This window comes from Oxyura jamaicensis, chromosome 3 (assembly GCF_011077185.1).
Source record: "Oxyura jamaicensis isolate SHBP4307 breed ruddy duck chromosome 3, BPBGC_Ojam_1.0, whole genome shotgun sequence".
Classification (NCBI taxonomy): Eukaryota; Metazoa; Chordata; class Aves; order Anseriformes; family Anatidae; genus Oxyura; species Oxyura jamaicensis.
This window is the reverse complement of record NC_048895.1, coordinates 38,871,558-38,895,748: the sequence shown is the minus strand read 5'-3', so window position 1 is coordinate 38,895,748 and position 24,191 is coordinate 38,871,558. Positions and strand designations below refer to the sequence as shown.

General features: G+C 33.8%; 1 long non-coding RNA gene across 1 annotated transcript in view; it reads right to left on the bottom strand.

Annotated features, from left to right (window-relative positions):
- Nucleotides 1-6,311: 6,311 nt before the first annotated feature.
- The window catches only part of LOC118164962, a 49,865-nt gene continuing 31,985 nt past the window's right edge, over nucleotides 6,312-24,191 (bottom strand). Inside the window, exons 2-3 of the long non-coding RNA XR_004749774.1 lie at nucleotides 7,721-7,880; nucleotides 6,312-6,470 (exon numbers count right to left, since the gene is read on the bottom strand). This is a non-coding gene — a long non-coding RNA (uncharacterized LOC118164962). The remainder of the gene's footprint in view (nucleotides 6,471-7,720; nucleotides 7,881-24,191) is intronic.

Here is a 24,191-nt window from a genome sequence, read left to right as displayed (position 1 = left end):
AAATAAATAAATAAATAAATAAATAAATAAATAAATAAATAAATAAATAAAGAGTTTTTAGCAACAAAATTTGTCATACATCTACAAATTTCTATAATTTCTTAGGTACGACCTTTGTACTACTTAAACAATATCAGGGATCCCTCAGGTGTGCACTTAGTGTTTGGGTAGATACAGGTGTTATTTTTGCAAGTTCATGGTAGACCTTGAAAATCTTGTCCCACAGAGCTGTGAAGAGTCTCTTTACTTCACTGATTGTTCACAGACTGCTGCAAACGTTAGATTTTCAAAATAGAAAAGATAGGGTGGGAAAATAGGTTTAGTGCTTCTTAATGGCAGGTCACTGTCAAGGCAGGTCCCAGTTTCTTTTTGCCCTATGTGAAAAAAATTATTTTTTCCTGGCACCAGAAGATATAGAGAGGTAGTATCTACTGGAGTTTATTTGAAGGAAGGGGTGTGCCATTATCTGTGAGGTCCCAAAAGAGAGACTAAAGATTCTGAGTAGTTGAATTAAGGTCCTCATCAAAAAGCAATGATAGACCACAGGGTGGAAAGCTGTGAGACAGAGTAAAAGGAGTTACCATGTAATTAAAAATGGAAAATGTGCATTTTGTGTGTTTTAAAGAAAGCCTCCAAATTTGCATTGAGATGGTAATTGGTCAACTGCTCTATGGCAATGCTGAACTAAGACAGCATTAGCAAAGGTTGTGTCAGTTATTTTGACAGCCATCATTTTTGTCTAAAGCTGGAAGCTGCTGTTCCCCGAGCTGTCATTGGTTCAGAGACATGTTCTAGATTTTATGAGACCAGCAGTGACTTTTAAGTTAGTCTTCAAGCAAATAAGCAATATGGATTTAAAAAAAAAATTCCTGTTATATAGAGCATTGTCCATATTAGTGGTAGAGAGGCCTGTGTTAGAGACAAGAAGAGACATCATATTGTCCTGAAATGGTATCACAACCTTTGATGGAAATTTCATCTGCCAAGCCAGGGACATCCCTTTAGTTGGAAAAAAAAAAAAAAAAAAGCACTAAAATTCATTAACAACTTTAATGAATATTCAGTACATCTAAAAAAACTGTGATAGCCCTTCTCCTCCTAATTTTTAAAACGTAACTAATGAACTATAGTTCATTAATTCAACACCTCTGCTTAATAAATCAGAACAGTAAAAAAATAAGGTATTTATTTTTAATGTTTCAAATATCTATGTAATTTATGGTTAACTAAAATTAAACAAATCTAATTTGCAAAATGTGACAAATATCCAAAACTGCATAAAGAGGCGGCACAGAAAAAAAAAATAAAGGAAAAAAGAAAAAAAAAAAAGAAAAAAAAATGCAGAACTCCTTCTGTGTTAAAAATAATAATAATAATAATAATACTTTCAAAGGCTAAAGGCAAAGATTTTTCACATTTTGAATGTCACTGTCTTGCTAACAGCTCTTTAGACTGCAACTTCACAGCAATAATGCACTGTTTCATGATTACTGCCTCTAGCTGAATTCCATCTTTTCTTTTTTTTTTTTTTTTTTTTCATTTCAGTTCCCTAGCACTCAACTAAACATGATTAAACTAGAGCATTTTAATTCCAGACATGAAAATGTTGAGATTGGTCCTTTTAGTCCAGTATTTCCTTTTAAATGGTACTTTTCATGAGAAAAACACTTAAGGAAAAATATAGTAACTCTTACAACACAGTATTTACATACTACCATACTTTAATGTATTTGGAACACAAAACTAAAATAAGAGTAGAAGGAAAGCATTTTAGCTGCTGCAAGTACTATTATATATATATTATTCACCAAGGCAAGCTAGTCAAACTCAGTCCTGCACTTAACAGGTACAGCTACACAATAACCTGCATCATATGGTTAATGTTAAGCACTCCAAAGTGTGCATTTGTGAATATTACTTACTTTTTCTTCAGAATATTCAAGAAAAATAGTAATTGAAAATCATATGCAGTAAGATTTAATCATCAGAACACAGTCCAAGGTCAATGACTTCTAACCTTGATTCTGATATTGGCTTGTTCAACCTCCTTTTGTTCTTTTCTTGATCTGTAAAACAGAGATAACATTTTACTTAGGTATTAAGATTCTTAGATATAAAATACTGCAGAGCGTAGAAAAGAGTGTTGTTATATGCATCATACACCTCTTTCTTCATAACGCTATTTATTTTTTCCCTGGGGTACATACTCACATACACATAAAAGGACCCTATTTTATTCATAGTATAAATTCTTATATACAACAAGCCATAACACTCAAATTAACTTTGGGAAGTGAGAAAGAAACTCTTTCATTTTTTCTTGAACTGAAAAATAAATTTTAAATCAACAACATAGTAACTTGAAATGGAGAAATGAAAATTGAGTTATGGATCTGAAAACTACCATGAAATTCATTTAATACATGAATAATTTTCATTAATATGTTTGTGAGCTATTTCTCAGTCTTTTATGTACAAATACTATAGCAAAAGTAGTCTCATGGGAACAGTTACTAGTTGTCTCAGAGTGCTAAACTAACTGTAGATTAGAAGGGTACAGTTACATTATTCAGATGTGTTAAATCTTCCTATTTTTCTGTGAAGTGTAAGTCTGGAGAAAAAAAAAAAAAAGAACATAATTCATTTTTATGGTAGCATAGTAAAAATTCATTTCAAAAATAATATTTAAAAAAATCATAAAAACTTAAGAGCCCAATGTAGTGGCTGTCTGAACATATATTCAAATGTTTGTATCAGCTTTGAACAACTAAATGGGTTATTAAAGACCAAATGAAAAACAATCCTAAGGTTTTGACTCTGTCTCATTCTCATTATTCTGCCATGGGGAAGTGATAGCAGCCTGCATGGGGCAAGGAGGTATTGCTGCTACCCAAGTTGCAGCCATCAGCAGCCAGGTGGGGATGTATCCTGGTTTGGTCTCCAGCCATAGCAACAGTCTTTGTCAGAAGCAGTCATTATCAAATAGCCATTATCCTAAATGTTATGCCAAGCGGGGACTGCCAAAAAAAAAAACCACCACCACCACCACCAAAAAAAAAACTACCAGGAGATGATCATCTTGTGGCCTGGCTTTGTTTGTGCTATGACAGAAATATGATTACTAAGTCTGGTGAGATAAGTGACCTGAGCTGAGGATCTTGACCTTGATCAGCTCCCAGTTCAGTCTGTCTGAGTCTTCCTCAATGGATTTGTCTAATTTATGAAATAGGAGTGAAAACCTTATAACTGTTTTGTCATGAAACTCTGAATGTAAGCAACATCTTACATTCATTACTTGGTTTATTTCTGATAGTTCATGTGGTGATACTGAGACAAGCATTATGCTCTCTAATATGCTCAATTTCTAATATAAGAAATTGATTTGTTACTTCTGTTCTTACTGAAGCATATAAACAGACCACACACCAAGCAGAAAACATGGCCTGCTTGGTGACGTTGAGATAAGTCATAAGCTTCTGTAATACAAAATTAAACACACCCTCCAGTGTGCTTAAGATTTGTTTGCTTGTTTTCTTTATAAAGCTTTAACAAAATAAGTAGTAAGAAATAAAAACACTATTCAATTTGGTAGAGCAGTTTTTGTACAGGTAGCATTGCTTTTCCTGGAGAACTGTGGCAGGTTCTTTTGTCTGAAATACAGTTCAACATTTTAGGTTGATATATTGTTGGGACTTTCAAATTTTTCTTTTACTTTCAAAGTCAGTTCAAACAAGCAACAAGAAAGCTTGGCACACAGAGACCAAACACTCTTTTCACTACATGGGGCTCTAAGGAGTCTCCTGGAAAAAAAAAAAAAAAAAAAAAAAAAAAAAAAAAAGGCAAAATTTCATGAGTCTTAGAATAATTAAATTACATCTGTCAGTAGCTTCACTCTGGTAACGATCTTACCTAAATGGGGGAAAGAAATGCTGGTGAGCGCTGCATTAGTGGAAAGCCATTAATTAGGCATTTTGAGAGCCTTAGATGGCCTTTGGCCCATCTGAGGATGTCAAATCCAGTACAAAACTGCTCCTTTGCAAGACGCAAAATAAATATTCAGTTGTTCAAAAGATCTTCTGCAAATTCTATGTTTTCCTCTATTTTTAGGAAGATCTATTAAGAAAATATCTCCAGAGGTAGAATGAGAATATATATATGAAATTAAGAATATTGCTTTATAGTAAATAAGTCTGAATCTAGAGAAATTTGCACAAACATAGTAAAGAAAAATTTATCTTCTTTTCTTCCCATCTCTTTTTTCTACTTCACAACGATCTTGGAATTTTGGAAACTCAGTTATTTATCAAGCAGTCCTGTTTATTGTCATATGTGTCATATTTCTAAAATAAACTAAAACATTTATGACATCTTTGCATTTTTATTTCCTCACTTGCAAGACTTGAGTTGCAGCTTATTTTAGACATGGCACTTCAGTTTTAGAAACCCTGTTTATTGGACTCCTTTAAAATAATAACATACAAGCAATACACTCAATGGAGCATAGAATGTCTTTTTGTGTAAAGCATAATAAGGATTGGTTTTGCAAACTAGATTACTTATATGGTGCCGTATCTAATGTAAGCAAGATCTGAGAGTAGAAGTTGTTTATGTGATTGAAATAGTTTAGTCTGCTTCCATCTCTTTAAAATATTCTGCTGACTACAAGGACAAGTAAGGTCTAAAACATCGGTTAGAATCCTGTGTTGATTATTTCACCCCATATTTTTACATGGATATGAAATTACTCCTGCAGTAACTAACTGCTGAACTTTTTATTTTGATCATCTCTGTTACCCTCTCGGCATTTCCTTCCCTTCAATACCTTTGAGATGGTTTAATTTTAACTTAATATTCCAGGCTGAAAATAATATTTCAAGATCTGATTCTTGAATGGACAGCACCAGTCAATATAAGGCTGCAAGTCCAGATGGGACTTCAGCACAATAGTGTCAGCTGTTGGAGAGCTGGCAGCAGTCACAAAGAGATGGTAAGGAAGCTGGGATTCTCCTATTTTTTGGTTAATGTGCCCTAAGTCATAAAGAAAAGATGTGCAGTGAGGTGTGCACAGAATGCCTTTCTCTCACATGCTGACATTACACACTTTCTCATGGAAAGTGAATCAAAGCAAGGCTCATTCTTCATGGGAGAGGTCATGAACAGAGTGATTTTCATTAAAATACCATAAGGAACAGTATCTGAAAAACTAAGTATTTTATGCACCTCTAAGAGAATTCTAGATTTTTAGAGACATGTGAGCAACATGGAAAAGTGAAGGTTAGTTTAAAATGCTGTGTTTTTCTTTACTGAGAAACAAGAGGTAGTCATCGGAGGGTTAGAAGCAGTAACTTTTGAGAGAGGGTAATTTATGGGTAGTCTGATGACTTATTCAATATAGACAGGATGTTTTAGGAAACAAATGGAACCAAATAGGATAGAATAAGTAGATAGTAAGAACAATCCTGGATTACAAAGGAAGATAAAAGAAAAATACAGAGGGAGAAAGGGAAAAGCAAAACTGCATATGGAAGATTAATTTGTCCAAATCAAAGTAGATAACTTACATTATTTGTGTTTTTTCTTCTTTGGATCTGGTTACGTGCAGGATCTCAAGCCTTCCTTTTTAATCAGAACATGGCACTTCTAAATAGATAAACTTGTTTGCATTATTATAGTATTGATGGGTTGAGATGGATTAAACCAACTTTATGTATCCCATACTGTGCTTTCTTTGGTCTTGTCAGCCTCAAAAACGACCTCACCAAAGCGTAAGTATTGCTTAGGTAGCCCATTAGCTCTACCAGTCTTGTCTTCCTGCCTAAGACTGTCTACTATTACTAAACTCTGAAAAAATATTTGAATTTTATTTAAGATCAACAAAATGAAAAACAACTTTTCAACTATAGCTGATCATGTTTGAGGAGCATGTTTCATGAACAATCTGAAGAAAATTAAATGAAAATTACATAAGGTGACCAATGATTTCCTAGAGGAAATGAAGCAAAATGAAGAAACAAAATGTTGCTCAGGATTTTGCTGTTAGTAGAATGAGATAAGTAAGTTTTTTTTATAAAGTAATTCAGTAGAATACAATATCTTGGTCTGACATAACTGGCTGCTGACATAACCAGGCAGTACTGAATAATACTTTCCCAAAATACCAAAACAAAATGAATGACATCATCTCTGACAAGTCTAGAGTTCAGCTGTGACACAAAAATACCTAACACAAAATAATATTACATATAGGTCTTTTATGAAACAAAAATCCTTGTAAAAATCAAAGGGAAAAGAAAAAAGTATTTTAGAAACTCCATTAAGATAATGAAGAAGAAAATCTTCTCACTTTTCTGATTCTGTTTGATTTCACATTCCTACAGTGAAAAGTTATCGAGGCTTTGAAGGTAACATTTTCAAGGAACAAAAATTATGTGCACAAAGATCATATAATCAGTGGTTTGAGCCACTTCTACCTAGAAAAAAAATAAAATTAAAAAAAAAAAAATACAATGAGCACTTTCCACAATATATATCATCAATACTTCAGAAGGCCTAAAATGAATGTGCAAATTATGTGAACATCTATTCCTCTCGGAACTGGTGATAGTAAGTAATATTACAGAAGAAGTCATATAAAATGATATACTAGCTATGAAATATCTTTTCGTATACAAGAAAAACAAACTATTGTCAATTTGAGCATGAGAAAAATGAGCATCTCAAGTGTAGTGCTGATTTCAGTCACCTGTTTGGTGAGCAGGCATTGTTACAGATAACTAGAAAATATGCAGCATAAAACACCCTAACTCAAGTAACTCTCTGCTGGAAATCATCAACCACTACTCCAGAATAAAGCAGACACATCCACTTGAGCTGGATATGCAAAAGATGTTTCCTAATTAAAGTCTAATAGACAGTCATCAGCACTGTATATTTATTAGATTTACAACAGAAGACAAATCCCTCTGATATATCTCAAAGTTATCAGCCAAATATATTAGCAATTAGAGCACAGAAAATTTTCCGAAAACTGTGGGAAAATAAAATACTATTATTATCCTATAATGGTAGTAGAAAGGGAAAGCTTTATGATTTCTTGTCCACTTAGACCCTATAGAACTACAAAAAAAGCTTTGGAAATCACCATCATAATCTTTCTCTGGACAGAGCTTTAAAGTCTGCCCAAAGTGTGGTTCACAGTCTTGAAAGTGAACGTTATGTTGAATAATGGTGGATATGATCTGAGCTAATTAATATTGCCAGATATAATCTAATATTATATATCGATGACATTCATAATACATAATGAATTTGAAATCCAACAGACACATATTTAAATGAATTATTAATAGCCAGAATGAATAATCTGCTGTTCAGTTTGTGGTATATATTAATGCTCTTGGCAGATTTATAGGCTAGTAAATATTTTGTCACCAATCTTGATAGCTACATACCAGAAAATAACTAAGTTAGTAACCATTTTAGAACTAATACATACTTACATATTTTGGGTATTATTATTATTATTATTATTTTTAAGAGGGAACATGAACAGAGTAATGGCATTTAAATGAAAACTAGTGTAATAATGATTAAAAAACATTGTTAATGAATGATACTTAATAATGAAATTTCTTGTGTGTGTGTATGTTCAGTGCATGCAACATATAACGTAACTTCTTATTTTGATAATGAAAATGCTACCTGACTCAAGGTTACATACATGAAATGAAAGTAACAGGCACCTCCAAGCAAATTTCTCAGTCTTTCTCCCAAGCTGTTTTACAGTCCTTCCCTTTAAGGTGGGGTTTTAAGATGATCTCGCAGTTGTCCCAGTGCTGATAAGTTGTTAATTTTCTCATTAATTTGGATCTGCAGGCCACCTAAGATGACAAAAGATGAAGGCCATCTAAAGGAAGATAAGACTTTTCAAAGTGGTATGAAATTCACAATAAATACTGCATAAATACTTTATGTCATCCAAAAATCTAAGGATCAGAAATCAGTAGAGATTAAAGACCATGTATATATGCAGTTTTTCTGCTAAGCTTAATGTTTACACACACACACACACTAACACAAATTTTGAATTAAAGTATTTGCTTGTTAATCAGAGTGAAGAGTAAAAAGCAACATTCTGTAAAAGTGCTGCACTGCAATGATCTAAATTCTGAAGAAATTCAGCTACTACTGTGAACTCAGGCTAGAAAGTATATAAATGTGCTCTTTTTACTGGTGTGATGTCTGTTGTGCAAGGTGATCTGTCTTATCTGTATCAGTGCCCCTTGCCCAAATGTTAGACCAGGTCTTACATTACAGATCATTCAGATCATGCAAAAGAGATTAACTTTCCCTTCCAAGCACTCTGGGAAGGCACTGATGCCTCTTTGGCTGTGCTCACAGAGGATTTCTGGTTGCAATTTTGTTGTGGCAGCATAAGACACTACTGCCGGCATTTGCATCCATCCTCATTCCACCCTCCTTGTCACTAGTGGTCCGTGCCTCCTCATATCCATCAACAGAACTTCACATATAGTGACCATAACCTCATTCTGTCAGAGCAATCTGAGTGAATTTGAGTGCTTTCAAGAGGAAGATTGAGGAAGATTAATACTTTTTTTTTTTTTTTTTTCCCATTTGACAGAAACGGGTTACAGAAGGGAGCATCCTTGATGATGGTAGCATACCTAACAGGAAAATAATCTACAGTGGACAAGTAGTGATAGCTTGCTGAGGTAGGTACTTTTATCTTCTCAGAGAAAACTTTAGACTCCTTAGGACAGTGCACCAGCTTCTACCTTTGACACTTCTTGCAGATTTATGTGCTTGTTTCTGTCGACCCTTCCTCTCACCCCCTGCTCTCCAAGAAACAGTAATATAGGAATATGCAATTGCCTTGAATTATGATTTTATGTTTCTTCACAAATTTAGGAAGAATTACAACTTTTAACGCCTCTAATAGCTTTAGGTTTTGTTTCTGTTTTGCTCTCAATTACAAGTTATCTCTAAGCAGTTTGTTCATTTCTTTCCCTACCTAAAAAACAAACAAACAAACAAACAACAACAATAACAAAAATAATCATCATCATCAACAACAAAAACAACACCAACAAAACAGAAAATAAAGCTAGATAATTATTTGGTTTTATTTTTGATAAATAACTTGCCTGTTATTTCACATTTGAAAGATTTTTTGTAGAATATAACACAGAAATTAGTGATTTTTAATCTAAGTCTTATATTTGTGCTGTTAGTATATAGAAGAGAATGTGGGGTTAGGAACAGAGAACAGGTGGATTTGGAAGTAATACATGTTCTGGTTGTCTGAGATTCTTGCCAGTTTTATGATTTGAAGAAGCACACTCTTTAAATTGTGCTTATGTGTTACAGAGGTTTACAGTTTTCTTCCCTCTACCTCTCCTTCTTAGCAACAGCTGCTTCACTGGCTTCCATATTTATAATTTGTCCCTAAGCATTTAAAGATGGATGAACTCATCTTGGAAACAAATGAGAGATGGGAGAGAATAAAATCCATGTGAGGATATTTTACATTCTCTGGAGCCCCTGGTGTTCAACTCTCAAATTCCCTGATTGTTTGAGGAGGTGATAATATAAAAAAGCAAGAAGAATTACAAGCTAAACTTAGTCTTTTAATGATGTCGCTTCTGCACTGCATTCCCTATTCTGTCTATTTGAAATATGTCTTAACTTTCAATAGCAGATACTATGACATTGGAAGCAGAGTAGAGCCATTGTGTATTTATTTTCCAGTTTGGGTTTGGATATATAGGAAGTTTATTGGATTTGTTTGTTTGTTTGTTTTGACTTTGTTTCTGATTTGTTTTTGATATGCTTTTCTGATATCTATTCTGCAGACAGCCTGAATCAATATGATGGCTACATCCCAGAGGACCAACTTGTGGTCCTCAAAACAGAAAGAAGGGCACTTTAATAGGAGTGAAAAAGCTTTCTTGATGTGTCACGTGTTGTCAGTTTTCTTTGCAAAGTGAGAGCTGAGACTTTGCAGGCTAAATCAGTCTGAAGAAATAACAAAGAGCTTTTACACACTTTGGAGTCAATAGCAGAACCAGGCAATCTTCTTAAAGCATAGCTTTGATTTAAGTGAATCAATTAGTGTTTAATCACATGCTTAATTTTAAAAGGTTGACATGCAAATAATTGCATAATGTTGTGTGCACTTTTAAAACATACATTAATCAAAAATCTTGCCTTCAATATGAATGATATCTGATACTTTCTCATGCATAAATACTTTTCCATACTTACAGTCATTTATGCGTCCTACGATCATTTTTTAACAGGCTCTGACTGGCATGATGTGAACAAAGAGCAGAAAGGGCAAGTTCCTCTAGCTATCCTTAATAGACCCCAAGTTTCTGAAATGGGAGAATTTCATCTTCCTAAATACAAAGGCTACATGTAGTACCTAAAAGAAGATGTTGTGCTTGATAGGACAGTTTTTTGCTCCATTCACCATGCAGTGGCAAAATATGAGAATGACATTACATATATCCTTTAAGTCCAGGGAGTCAGGAGAGCAGCTGAAAAACAACCTGGTGTAATCTTGTCTGTGTCTCAGTGTGAGCTGTACTGAAATAACTCCTCAGAAATCTCCCTAAAAAATCAGGACTTAGCAGCGACTCAGTAAATCACTTTCTAGAAGAGCATCCCTACTAACTGTGTCTATACATTGATGGGCTCTTTACCTCAGTTGTTTCAGTTAGATTACACAGAAGTGTTTTAAATTCCCTTCTTAAGATGCTACAGTTACCTACATTTAGATTTGAAGTAACTCCATGTAACATCGGTATTCTAGTGCAGGTAAATTTTATTCCCCCTAATATATCTATGGAATACTGGAAAAAGGAGACTTTCATATCTACAATTTGTTTCCAATTCTACACTAACTTTCAGTTCTTGCTGGAGAGACTGGTCTTTGAGAGACATCATTATAAGAAATTGTATTGGTGTCCTTAAGCCACCCAATTGATTTTTTTTCCAGGTAATCAGGTAATTAGGTAGTTTAAGATAGATATGAATTTGCAATAAAGAGTTGTTTGATTTTGATGCTAGTTTTACTGATAGCCTGCAGATTATGTTCACTAAAATGTTATTTGTGATATGTTATTTAACTGTCATGAGAAACAAATGCATTATAAATACAGATTTAAGTAAAACAGTATACTGAGGATATATTCACTCAATTTACTAGTTAAATATCCACTCAAACCGTAATCAAATAACTACTTGAAAGCCTCTGAATTATCTGCATTTCTACTTGAATTTAGTGTCAACAACATTCTGTTGTCAGTTGTGCTTCTTAAATTTATTTTTTGTTTAGTTTTGTTTGTCTTTGTTTCCCCTTAAATTACTTGCTTTCAAAAATTTTGTTGGTTTGGTTTGGTTTGGTTGTTGTTTTGTTTTGAGGAATGTGGCTAAAGAGGGGCTTACCTTAATGTACAATGTATAAACTCTCTCTGGTAGTCACAGAAAATCATGTGATGGAAAAGCAGACATACCTCTTGTAAGAAAGATGAAAAGTGCTGATCTGAAATCCCAAATCATAAGAGAGTATTTGCATTCTTGAAAGGGGATGAAACCTTTTGATCTTGGAGCAATCAGGATGAAAATCTGTTTGTTCTGTTTACTGTGTAAATGGGCTGAATATTGGTTACATTCATAGACTGCAACACAACATGCCGCTGATATTTAGAGGTAGAGGAAAACTAGGTGCCTTGCATGAAGCAATTAATTAGATTATTTTTTCAAAGGAAAAAGCACATTAGAAGAGAGACAGAATCAAGATGCTTAGATCTGCAGGAAAACAACTCTCCAGTTGTGGTGGGCAGCCTCAGCACAACCTTGTAAAAAGCCCTGGCAATTACTGTCCACTTTACTTCAGAAATAATTTTAAATACTTAAAATTTATGTAACAGAGACTCATTTTTCTGCTAGAGGGTGGTTGTGTGAAGAGAAGTCTCTTCTAGTGTTTTGTAAATCAATTAAGAAAAAAAATAAGATTGGAAAAATTTAACTGAATTTACTCCCAGAACTTAGAGAATAAACTGCTACTGGTCAGAGCAAGCACCTTCACTCAGAATACTGCTTCTCTCCATTAGCAGTAAATCTGACATTTACATCAAAAAAAAATCTCTTTTTAGATGGACCCAGAGAACTATTTTAGTCCTGCTGTCTGGGAGCCATAAAACACATAAAAACATGTAGGAATAAGTAAATGTACCAGAGCTGTTTGGATTTAACAGAAGAACACAAATTTGTAATAAAACACAAATTTGAAAACTTTTGGTGTTCTAGAGATTGTATATTACCAAAAATCCACAAAATTCTTCAAATCCTGTAGTATAAAACAATGGAAACTTAGATGAATATATAGTATATAGTTCGTTATGCCCAAAACATCAGATTATCTGAAACATGTAGCTCTTTGATATTTTTGAAATTCCTTATTGCTTTATTTGTCCTGGCAGAAAACTTAGCATATAGATCATAATTGGAAAATAAATAAATAAATATTATATATATATGTGTGTGTGTGTATATATAATTTTAAAGGAAATGTTCCTAACTTTTTTGGGTGTATATATTTATATGTAATTATACATCACACACAGGCAGGCTAATTATTCCAATACTAATGATAATTCCAAAAGCTGATTGTTCCAGAAACAGTCTTTATCTTTATAACCATCACTTACCGTCACTTTAGTCATTTCAGCAATTAACAATAACATTCTAAAACAAGCCGACAGAATAGAGTTTCCAATTTGTTGTTGTTGTTTTTGATACTTTTGACTTTCATTAGTAAACAAAACTCTTAACTCTGCTCTATCCATATTGGTACTTGACACAAATTCGTGTCATAGCTTGAGAGAACTGAATGTAGTGGGCAGTACACTTGCTGTCTGAAGTGTACCAACTTTCCAATTACTATACCTAATACTTCTGTATGTAACTCAGAGTGTGTGAGTTACATTTATTACATGTGTAATAAAGTAGTCTGTGCTACAAATCTGAAACAGCTGGTTTTCACCTTTTTAACAGCATAGATATCAATAAAATAGAAAGAGCTGACGTTTACTTGATCAAAAGCTAAAAATGTGTCAGCAACCTCATGATGTTGCAGAAAAGGGTCTTGTATGCAGACAGACATGAGAGCTACTGGTAAGACCCATGGATAATCCTACCTACTCTGATCAGGACTGATAGGACACAGTGGAAAGAAATACTGTGTCCAGACTTAGGTAGTATACCTCAAGAGAGGTATTGACAAAATGAGAAAGACCAGGGAAGATCCAGGAGAAAAGTCAAAGCTATCGGAAGCAGAGGAGAAGCAGGTTAAAGTTCTCTAAAGGCTCTCACAGAAAATAAACAAACAAACAAACAAACAAAATTGTGGACAGGATAAGTGCTTTAATCATTGGCTTTGGCAGCAGGAAGAAAAAAATATATATGCAGGAAAAGATCAAGCTTTATTAAAAAACAACAACAAAGAACAACAAAGGGAAGATGCTATCTGCACAAGAACAGTGCAGATAGCTGATCTGCAGAAGAGAATAGCAGGTAAGTTCCAGAAGTCCTCTCATTTCATTTACTTCATTTACTATGATTCCCTGACTCTAGGCCTTAGTAAGAAAAGAGCAAGGAGAGGGGATTGAACTACAATAGCGTTAATTCTTATCCGAGAAGATTCAGGGTGTCACAGACATTATTTCTTGCATTCAGCAATGGAGATATCAGAAGAAACAGAAGGATTTGCTAGGTAATTGGAGCCCAGAGTTGGAGAAAAATAAGCTGCTTACATGACAGTTATGTACCTGGACATTTTATCAGTAATTTTTTTGTCTGAACTACAGGACTCATTTTTTTTAAAAGATTTCCAAAGAGAAAATGAGAACCATACTTCTGCATGTCATTGCAATTATTTTTTTTTCTATGCTGCATGCTCATGCCATCAGTTGTAGCTTGCTGTTAAAGCTTATAAACACATTTCTACAGAGCATATTTACTGCTGTCATCATGCAGTAGTCTCTCTGCAACAAATATGCATCCTTAAATTGGCAATAGCTGATTATTTTCCTCAAAATCAAATAAACATTCATCACATGCTTCAAAACCTGTCTCCCGTGGCTTATAAGAAAGGTATTATCAATACATTAATTAATAAATTAAAATACTACCATTATTCATCTGTCCTTACACTTTCTTGTATACGTAGACATACCAGAGCCCAGCTCAGCTGGCAATGAACAGTTTGTTAGCTTGTCCTTCTTCAGCTGATACCAGAATGTATCATGCTTTATGGCACTGATCTGCACAGAAGCACTGGTCTGACTGTAGCAATAGTGTGGACTAGCTGTTGGCAGCAGGCAGGGTGCCCTCTGCTGTATTGGGTGACCCATGAAGCTGCAGTAATTGATAGGTGTAGCTTGCTGGTACAAAGTATGTTTGTCTCAAGAAGGAATTTGAAAGATCAATGAGTACTGGGAAAGAGAGAAGTACTGCTGGTGCTGACCTTCTAACTTTCAAAGAGGAAACAGACTTTCTAAGGAGAGGTGAGGTCTGTGATATCTTATTCTCTTATGTTAGGGAGCAATAATTTTTTTTTGCCAAGCAATTAGCTTGTTTTAACATGGGAGAAAATGCCATGAAAATTATATAATTTTAAATTATTTTTCTTATATAAAAATAAAATTGTTTCTGAGTAAAAGACATTCTAAAGCAAACCACAAAGAACCACCTGCATCTACTTATTTGCAAAGTATGAAGGAGAAAACATTACTTAGGGTTTTATTTTTGTTATGCTGATCCTTAAATTTTGAATGGATAATTGGATGTGTATATACATAAATGTATCATCAACATTATGGCATAAGATTTAGGCACTTCCAGTTTATTGGAGAATTTGTTGAAGTTGCTTTAGAAACTCTGCCTCAGACCTGTCATGAGCACATGTGAGATGAGGACAGCTGTGTGAAAATCAACACCATCAATAAAAAGTTCATGAGTTCATGACTAGTAACAGGACTGAAGTTCACTGATTGGTTCAGCAACTACTTAAAACCCTACCATCAAAATACAGGAGAAAAGTGAAGTAGTTTATATTAACATCTTCTGTTGTATTGCCTACATATATCTTGAAGCAATTTAATATGTTGTAATGAGCCAGAAACTGGAAGTTAAAGTGAAAAACATGAAGGCTCATGCATTTGCAAGCACCTTAAGTAGGCTTTTAGGTTTCTTTTTATCTATTTTCTCTCATTTTTGGAGAGATATTTGGATAAGTAAGTTTGCTTAATTTTTTAAGCTGTTAAAAAAAAAAAAGTTTCTTTTTTTTTTGTTTTGTTTTTAATGGTATTCTTCATATAACTATTAAAAAAAAAAAAAAGTCACAGAATTAAAATTCCCTCTTCCTCTTATTCAGAATTATGTGATTCATCAAGGAAAGAAAGAACATATCGTTCTACTTTTCTTAAAAACAAACAAAAAAACAAACAAAACCTGTCATTGCAAAGACAAACTGATGTTTCATGAATATCATTCCCAATAACATAGACTTCCTTAACTTAAAGATGCATTCCCCAAAAACATATTTAGAAGAAGGTGTTTCCTCAACTATTAGTTAAGCCCCTACACGTAAAAAACAGAAATATATAATGATTTGTTCTTCCTTTTCCACCTCATTACTAGCTATTCCATTTTATTATTATTATTATTTTTAAGTGATCAAAGTTTTCAAGACCAAGTGCTTTGTATCTAGTTAGTTGAATGTATGGTATGACTCTTGTTACCAGTTGTGCCGTGTCCTCATAACTCTCGCTGAACTCTGTAACCTCTCATGGATTTACATATGCAGAAAGCTCTGGTCCTTTAACCTGTGATTTAAGTACAGCTGTAGACTCCAAGCATTAATCTAAGGAAAAAAAAAAAAAAAAAAAAAAGTTATTTAAGAAAGCATTTGCCTTGCTCTGTGGTCTATAATCTCCAAACCCCATAGACTTAGTGTGATTGTTTGGTAGTTAAATTCAAATCAAACAGCATGCCATTTCACCTCTTTAGTTTTTACTTTGTTTCTCATTTCCAAATATGACCACTCTGAACTTTGCTGTAGCAAAAACTGAGAAGTGGGCTGGTAAGATTGACGTCATGGAAATCTGCTCATTATGATCTCACCCCATCCCCCTTATTGGTGCTCTTTTTTTTTGTTTGTTTGTTTGCATTAAATATGTAAACAAAATAGTTTTGCTGAGGAAACAATGTAGAAAGGATGTGATTTGATATTGTGGACCATTAAAAGAGAAAGGTCCACTGAAGTTTACTGGAGGACTTCTTCAGTCTGATGATCCTAGAAAAGACCTTACATCAGAAGTTTTGTTGTCATATTTAAACTGTATGAAGCAACAAACCAGCTTAATGGCTTATGCTTGAGGAAGTCAATTGGTTACACAGAATTTCACATATAAATCTATTTCCTGTAACTAGAAGAAAAATAGCAAGTGAAAAATTACAGATGCTACTCAAGTTAGTATTTTCAGATTTACCTGATCTGTCACTGTCCAGCTCCGTGTATGTGATTTTTAACTCTGAATGGAGGAAAAAAGATTGTATTATTTGCTCCATTTTCTGTTTGCACTGCAAATGGGTTTAACAAGTGATCTTGGTAAATCTTAACATTTTTGTAAGCTTGGAAATAATGAAGGAAAGTTCTATTTTTAGTAGGTTTAATTTATGCATTCTCAGTTTAACAATACACTGCATAGGCCTAAAAGAAATGCTCTAATTTTAAAAATGTCTTAGATATTTTACTGTAAAACTTTATAATCTTTTAGCCTATTTAGTTGCTTCTATGTGTTATGCTCTTATTGCTTCTTCAGTGACATTTCATTAAAAAAAAAAATCTGGAATACAATCTAACAGCAAAAGCAGCACTCAGAAAATAAATTATTTACTCACTTATGAGGGAATATAGCATTTGAATTCTCCACATGAAATCAGTATCCTTGGCAGTTAAGTTGATGACATTATATGAAAAGTTGTTCTTTGAGCAGCGCTAGAGTGTGCTTCTGAGTTTCAGTCTTTTATATATGCCTACAGCTGAGACTGTCCCTGTAGGTATGCTGCAGTCACCACCTGCTCTGCCAAACAGAGCCCAAGGTTCACTCAGCAGCTACAGGAAATTTTACATACACATATTTCCAGAGAGTTCACAAAAATGCATCGTGACTTATGTTTTCTGGATTTGGTTCTGTTTCTGTGACATGCAAATTAAAAAACACATCTATGGATTGAATAGTAAAAAATCACCCAGATCCTTTAGTCTAGACCTCTTGCTTGCTGTTTGATGCCAGCTGATTATAAAGGTAACATGTTCTAAAGCAGAAGGTCTAAAAAATTTGTCCTTTTTGGCAAGTACTTTGTTTCATGTGCAAAACATAATATAAATAGTATTTCAGAAAGAACAAACATGGAAACACAACATCCTAATCAGAAGTAACACGATTCAGTTGTTATTTGAATTACCCATGCATAAGGAGAAGAGATTATCAGGGTAAGGGAATGAGCTGGAGCTGCAGGTGTTAGGCCTACATTTTATTAACATCACCAGAGATCTACAATTACTAGTCATATGGCTCTCTGTCATTTCACTGCACAGGCTTTTATTTCATATCTTTGGGAAAGTGATTGCTGGGACAACCACTGAATGTCTTTGTGCACTGGAGTTTGCTTTCTATATTTAGCACCTACATTGTGCTTTCCTTTTCCCTGAGAAATGGTTTGACATTATAGTTTCAACTTCTAATTAAAGAAATTTCTCATATTCAAAGGTCCTGGGAAGATAAAATTGTCACTGTGCACTGAATGTTGCAAACTCCACCAGCAGAAATCTTGCTGCCTGTTAAGAGCATAATGGCAGCTGCACCATAGTGGAGATTGGCAGAATTTGGGAAAAAAAGACCTAAATACCCTTCTTGAGGTCACATACTACTTTCTGTATCATTTTGGCACACTTCTCTTAGGCCATTTTCTTTCTTCCTACAAAATAATTTGTGTTACTTTTACTTGATTTCAGAATGTATTTACAAAACAAGGTTGTTTGGCAGAGTGTATGGCACTATACAATTCTGTTATGTGCCAATTCAGAGATACGTCTGATTAGATTATTTCAGACCAGCTCATGCAGAAGAACTATGCAAGGCATGTGTGCGTGATATTGCTTGAACCAGAACTAACCTGACCAAAAGCTGTATTTATTTCTAGCTAAATTGATGTCTCTTACAGTAAAAGCTAAAAATTACTGTGTGTTGGTCTTCAAATCAGAGGCAAGCAGAGTATTTGCCAAATTGCCATTAGAATAGCAAAGTAAACATGAAAACGAGCTAGTAAAACATATCTAGTAAAAACTCAGCACCCTCATTCTCTCCTGTAATTCAAAGTAACAATTCCATTTTAACCTCTTTAACAACAGTTAAGAACAAGAACACAGATTTCTTAAAATTTGGAACATACCAGCTTGTTCCAGCAAAGAATTCAACTCATGGCATTTTCATGATACTTTTTAGCAACAACAGAAGCTTAGTCTATGTAGTTCTGGAAGGACTTGGAAGGCTAAATCCTGCTCATCTTCTTTACACCTGTGACTGCCTATAGTGTGAAAAATATTACCTTTGACTTTTCAATGAATCTTTTAAACTATTTTATTGCTTCTTCTTATGTAAAGATATCTGAAAGGCTTTTTTTTTTTTTAATTTAATTTTATTTTTTTTACTTACACAGACTATCATGGTAAGGGATAATTTATCAGATGAAGTGTTTCCAATTATCATTATGAAGAACAACATGCCTTATTTTACACATAAGTGTAAAATGGATCTATTCAGCAAAGGACTGAGCAGTACTCACACACTATTTACATACTAATTAAGATAATAGTTTAGTTCTAAACAGTACATGTAAACATTGGTGACCTTTGATTTCAAGTACATTGTAGTTCCTATAATTTCCAGCGGGGGGTTCACTCAATTTTCTTAGTAAGCTCAAAGGGCCCTTTAAATCAAATGTGAAGAGATCTTATTAAGCATATGGATAAGACACTATACAGGCTGAAAACTATACATGTCCTGCATGTAAATGCATCTAATAATTACTGAAATATTTCACATGATTTTTCAGTGAGACCATTGCAAACAGAATTTGCCAACTCATATTAGTTTAAGGGAATAACTATTAATATGATGATGATGATGATTATTATTATTTTTTTTTTCCTTAGAAACTCTCTAATAGTAATCTGAAATAATTAATCTTGACCAATAAACTTTGGACTACAGATGGCAAAGAAGTATTAAAGGAGAATAATAATTTTGTGCATACATATGGGGACATATGGGATATGTATGGGTGATATACCTAGTCTTGGTAGACTTGCAGAACCTTGCTGTGTCTAATTGTAAAAATATTATTCATGTAGTATACTTAACTGGCAAGATTCATTCATGTAAGGATGCATGAGGGAAGCAAACAGTTCAGTTTTTTTGTACATAAATTATGCCCATGAGCTGACAGTCATACATCCATGTTGTAAAACAGGAATGTCAGAACATGTGGGTTCAGCAATCCCTTTAAGACCATTAAAGGTCTTTGGTGAGCTTCTGAAAAATATGCCATATGCACATTTTCTGTACATATGTATAGAATGTCCTAGTGAGCTTACCATTTTTATCCCAAAGTGATACTGTATGACAAATGCTGTATCCAAAGTAGTCAAAAATTGTTCCCAGATACTCCAGACTGTAACTCCAAGCAACTGCTCAAGAGGTTTTAGAATATGCATCTGAACTCACTACTCTACTGTGCATACAGTTCAAGGACTGTCTTTCAAGTTGTGATATATTAGGGGGAAATACAGAATGCTATCTTTCCTGTTCAGTCTCACAGAAAGGAATATTATTTCTTATAATCTGCTTGGCTTTTTTTCTTCTTTTTATTCTACTGTCTTTTCTCCTGACAGTCAAAACTGTTTTTTTTTTTTTGGTCTTATTTTTTTTTTATCAAGTAAGAAAACTTTCTTCTAAATGAGCTTGAATGTATGGGACCTGCCTACAAGTTTGTTTACTATATTCCCCTTATTGTTTTCATTTTATGAATTTGCAGTATAAAACCATCATCAGTACCCATTTTGTCACATGAAAATTTAGAAGCCAGAAAATGTTGTTAAAAATATCATTTAACATAAAGTTGTGACAAATTTGTAATGCTAGCTGTCTGTTGACTGTAATGAAATGTTAAGTGGCCTTATACGCATACTTTTCAGTTTTGCTGATGGCAAGCAGTCCCTTTATGGAAAAGCAGACAACCTCCCATGAAGAAAAACTTAAAACAGGTATTTTTTTGCAGGAGACTGGCAGAACAGAGAAGTCCTAAGGTTAATTAAAAATCATTCTCACTTAGACAGAGAGAAGTAGCAGTAAATATATGAAAAATATTTTATTTCTTTAAATTTTCAGCTCCAAAACTGAAAACCCTGATATGAAATGCAAATATATTAGGTAAATTACTAGATTATGATGTCTTAATACTTCAAGTGCTCAACACATTTACTCATATTTTGACAGTAGAGGAATAAGGAAACTTTCAGTGTTTTCGAAATCAGTTTGAAACACCTTCTTACTTACTAGATGCCTTTGATGAGCTGAGCTATTCAAGAAATTTAACTTGAAGTAGATACCTACATAAAGACATAGAAAGATTGCATAGACTAAACTGCAGATATCTAAACAGCAAAGAAAAACACCACCACCAACAAAAATTATGAATACCAAGTATAGTGCATCTAAGGTTCTCTTCAGAGTAGACCTTAAAATTAGTATGTTATGCTCAATATCTACTGAAGTGAATTGGAATTATGCTTTCATTTAAAGACATAGCCAAAATAATAATAATAGTTGAATGTTTTCAGAAGTCTTTATTCTCTTTTAGACAATGGGAAGATTTAAAGAATTATGGATATACTTTAATTTGCATACTTATAAGTACTTTATGATAAATTTGTGATATTAACTTATATTTAAAATATATTTAAATTCCTATTTTAATATTTCTGTGCAGATAAAATTGAAGAAAGGAATAAGTAACTCACTGTAATGTAAAGCAGATAGTATTTTATTTGCCTAAATCTTTCTTCATTGGCTGACAAGATTAACATTTGAAGTAATGTGCAATGTTATTCTTGCTTTTCCTAATTGAAGTCCTCAGGTTTTGTGTTATGATATTCCTAGGATTTTGGCCATTTCACAACCTAACCTAATGTCCTAAGAACAGTGGTTGGGCCTGGAGAGCAGCCTCATTGGTCCCATTGGCTTGCATACCACCTTCTGCCTCAGATTCATTTTTTTCTTCTCAGTCTTATTTTGTTCCACATCAAAGTTTACCTAAGTGGGGAAAAGACATACTTCTTATGGAACTGTAAGGACATTTCAGATTTCCACTGTCTTAAGACCACTTAGGAAGCACACAGTGTTGTGGCAGAATACATTTTTTTACTCTTCCATCCTTCACCTATTTAGGGTTTTTCATTATGTCTACTACTATGTTTCAGTAGTGTTTTCAAAAGCACTTCTTCAATTATTCCCAATTATTCCAATAAAAGCATTTTTACTTTCCTTCATTATACAGCATTTATGCTGTATTTGAACGTTTTTTTTTGTTTTGTTTTTGTTTTTTTTTTTCTCCTGATGATGATGACGATCCCTTTTCCTGTTTCATTTTTACCATGTTCTCTGTCTTCATCTTTTTAACTACAAAATGTGAATTTTAACCTCTTTATTTAGTACATGTTTAACTCTCATAGTCCTGTGTTAATTCGCACTCTCTCATCTCTAACATTAAAATAATCTGTGATAACTCTCCTTATGCTATGAACTGTAACATCTATATGGGTCTGGACTAGAAATTTTGCCTCCCAGGACTGGGAGTTGATGGCTCTCTGCAGAAAATTGTGTTGACCTTTTTTCTTGTCAAGATGGAAATGGAGATATCTGCAAGGATCCATATGCTTTAAAATGGGAAGATAATAGAAACTTTATTTGACTATGCTTAATACTAAGTCAGCCTGTTTTGGATTTCTTGTTAGGGGGAAATCTATGCTAATACATTGCTATTCTTTTTAGTGCAATGCTTTTGAATTCTGATTCTTATATGTCCATACATATAAGAGCATTGTACCCATTCTAGGAATTATTTTTACCATATTTAGTTCTAGAACAAAAGAAAATTCCACAGAAATGCCAAATGCCCCTTCTTCTTTGATCTATCTATTACAGCTTTAAGAGCAAGTTTATTACGTTAGGAAGGATAAATAATCAACAGTCTTTAAACAATTAAAAAACAAAACAAAACAAAAAACAAACAAACAAATAAACAAAAAAACACACATGGCTTGGTGAGTGAATTATGTCCACAGCACAAGACAATAGCTGCTGGTATGCACAAGAAGTTCAGAAAAATAGTTACTGTGTATCTCATATGGTCATATGGTCTACTAGCTAGTCACATAGTGCCAGATTCAAATATGACATTCTGTTACATCTAGAAAGAGCAGCCCTGAATATCACCCTCTGAGATGTTGCCTAGCTGTATTAGTGCCTAGATTTAAAGTCTATGAGAGATGTTCTTTTTTATGTGCCTCCTAATTGTTCCAGTTGTGGCAGTACTGGGAAGCTTGGCACATTTAACATTCAGAATAGCTAGGATTTCAAAAATAGGCATTCTCCAAACAGGTCAGTACTGTATTTATTTCAAAAGCATATCTGAAATGCAAGTTTGGGATCTGGATGAGAAATAATTGAATTGTTTTCTATCAATGACACCTGTGAGATAATAGAGAAGTCTTCAGGACAGAAACAGAGCTTGGTATCTATCATACTCTAGGAGAATGTTTGAATCAACAGACTACTAAGGGTATTTTCCTGTTGTTTAAACTGCTCTGTTGCAGCAAAGATGAGTTGCTCTGGCTGGAAACAGATAACGTGAATCTCTGTCAAAGTGAACTCTCCTCCCTGGCTTAAGGAGTACATGTGTTTCAAGGAGTAGATTCTTTTAAATGGATGGGAAAACAAACAAACAAACAAAGACTCACAAAATGTTACTGTAACTATTCAGAAAACACCAAGAGGTAAATCATTATGCAGTTTTCAAACTTTTCTATACCACATATAACCACATATCATAGATGTATCTTTCCTTCCTTAAGCAGAGTGTAACTACTGAAATAAATTTTGTTCATACATTTTTTCAACACAGAAAAAATATTATCTAAACAAGACCTTTGATAAAACAGGTCTTGAGAAAACAGGCCCTTCTAATCACAAAAAACTGATCTCCCTAATGGCGGTGAACACAAATGTATGGGACATCACCTGTGGCAGTAGGTACTTCACTAATGAGTCTAATTTCTTGCATTAAATGTAACACATTTAAAATTAAACTAAAATAAAAAATAGATTATTTTTTTCCTCAGAACATTCATTCTGTTTTTATTTTCATAGTACAAGATACATTGTCATTATAACTAATAGCAGACTTGCTATTTGTCCCTGTGTGGGGACTTAGAAAGTCCCTGTGTGGCAGCTGAAACTGAATTTTCTTTAACCAGATTGTATGAGTTTCCTTCCTATGTTTCATAATTATATTTTTTTTTATTTGTTAGGGTTAGGGTTTAAACAGGGATATGATGGGTGTAAGAGGAAGCGTTCTGTTTGTTTTCTTAGTAGTTTTATTAGGTTCGTCATTCAAGATTTATCTATAAACTGCATTCTGTCAGAAATCCTCAGGGTGAAGATGAGGTGACATCAGAAGCAGCAAATGACACTGACTTCTTGCTCAGAGTGTGGTACAATCTTGCACACACTAAGATAAATTGGAAGAGTTTTCTTGTTTTGTCTGCCATTAAAACCACTCTGGATTCCATGAATTGTCATGTACCAAAACTGGGTTTTCAAATAAGTGGATAGAACGGGACTGTATTGATTCAAAAATTCTGTACTGCTATTTAGGACTGCATTACTTTGAATGCACTCAAGAATAAACTATTTCATCTATAAAAAATGACTACTTATTATGAATGGAAAAGCTCAAGTACAGAAGGTTATGAACCATCT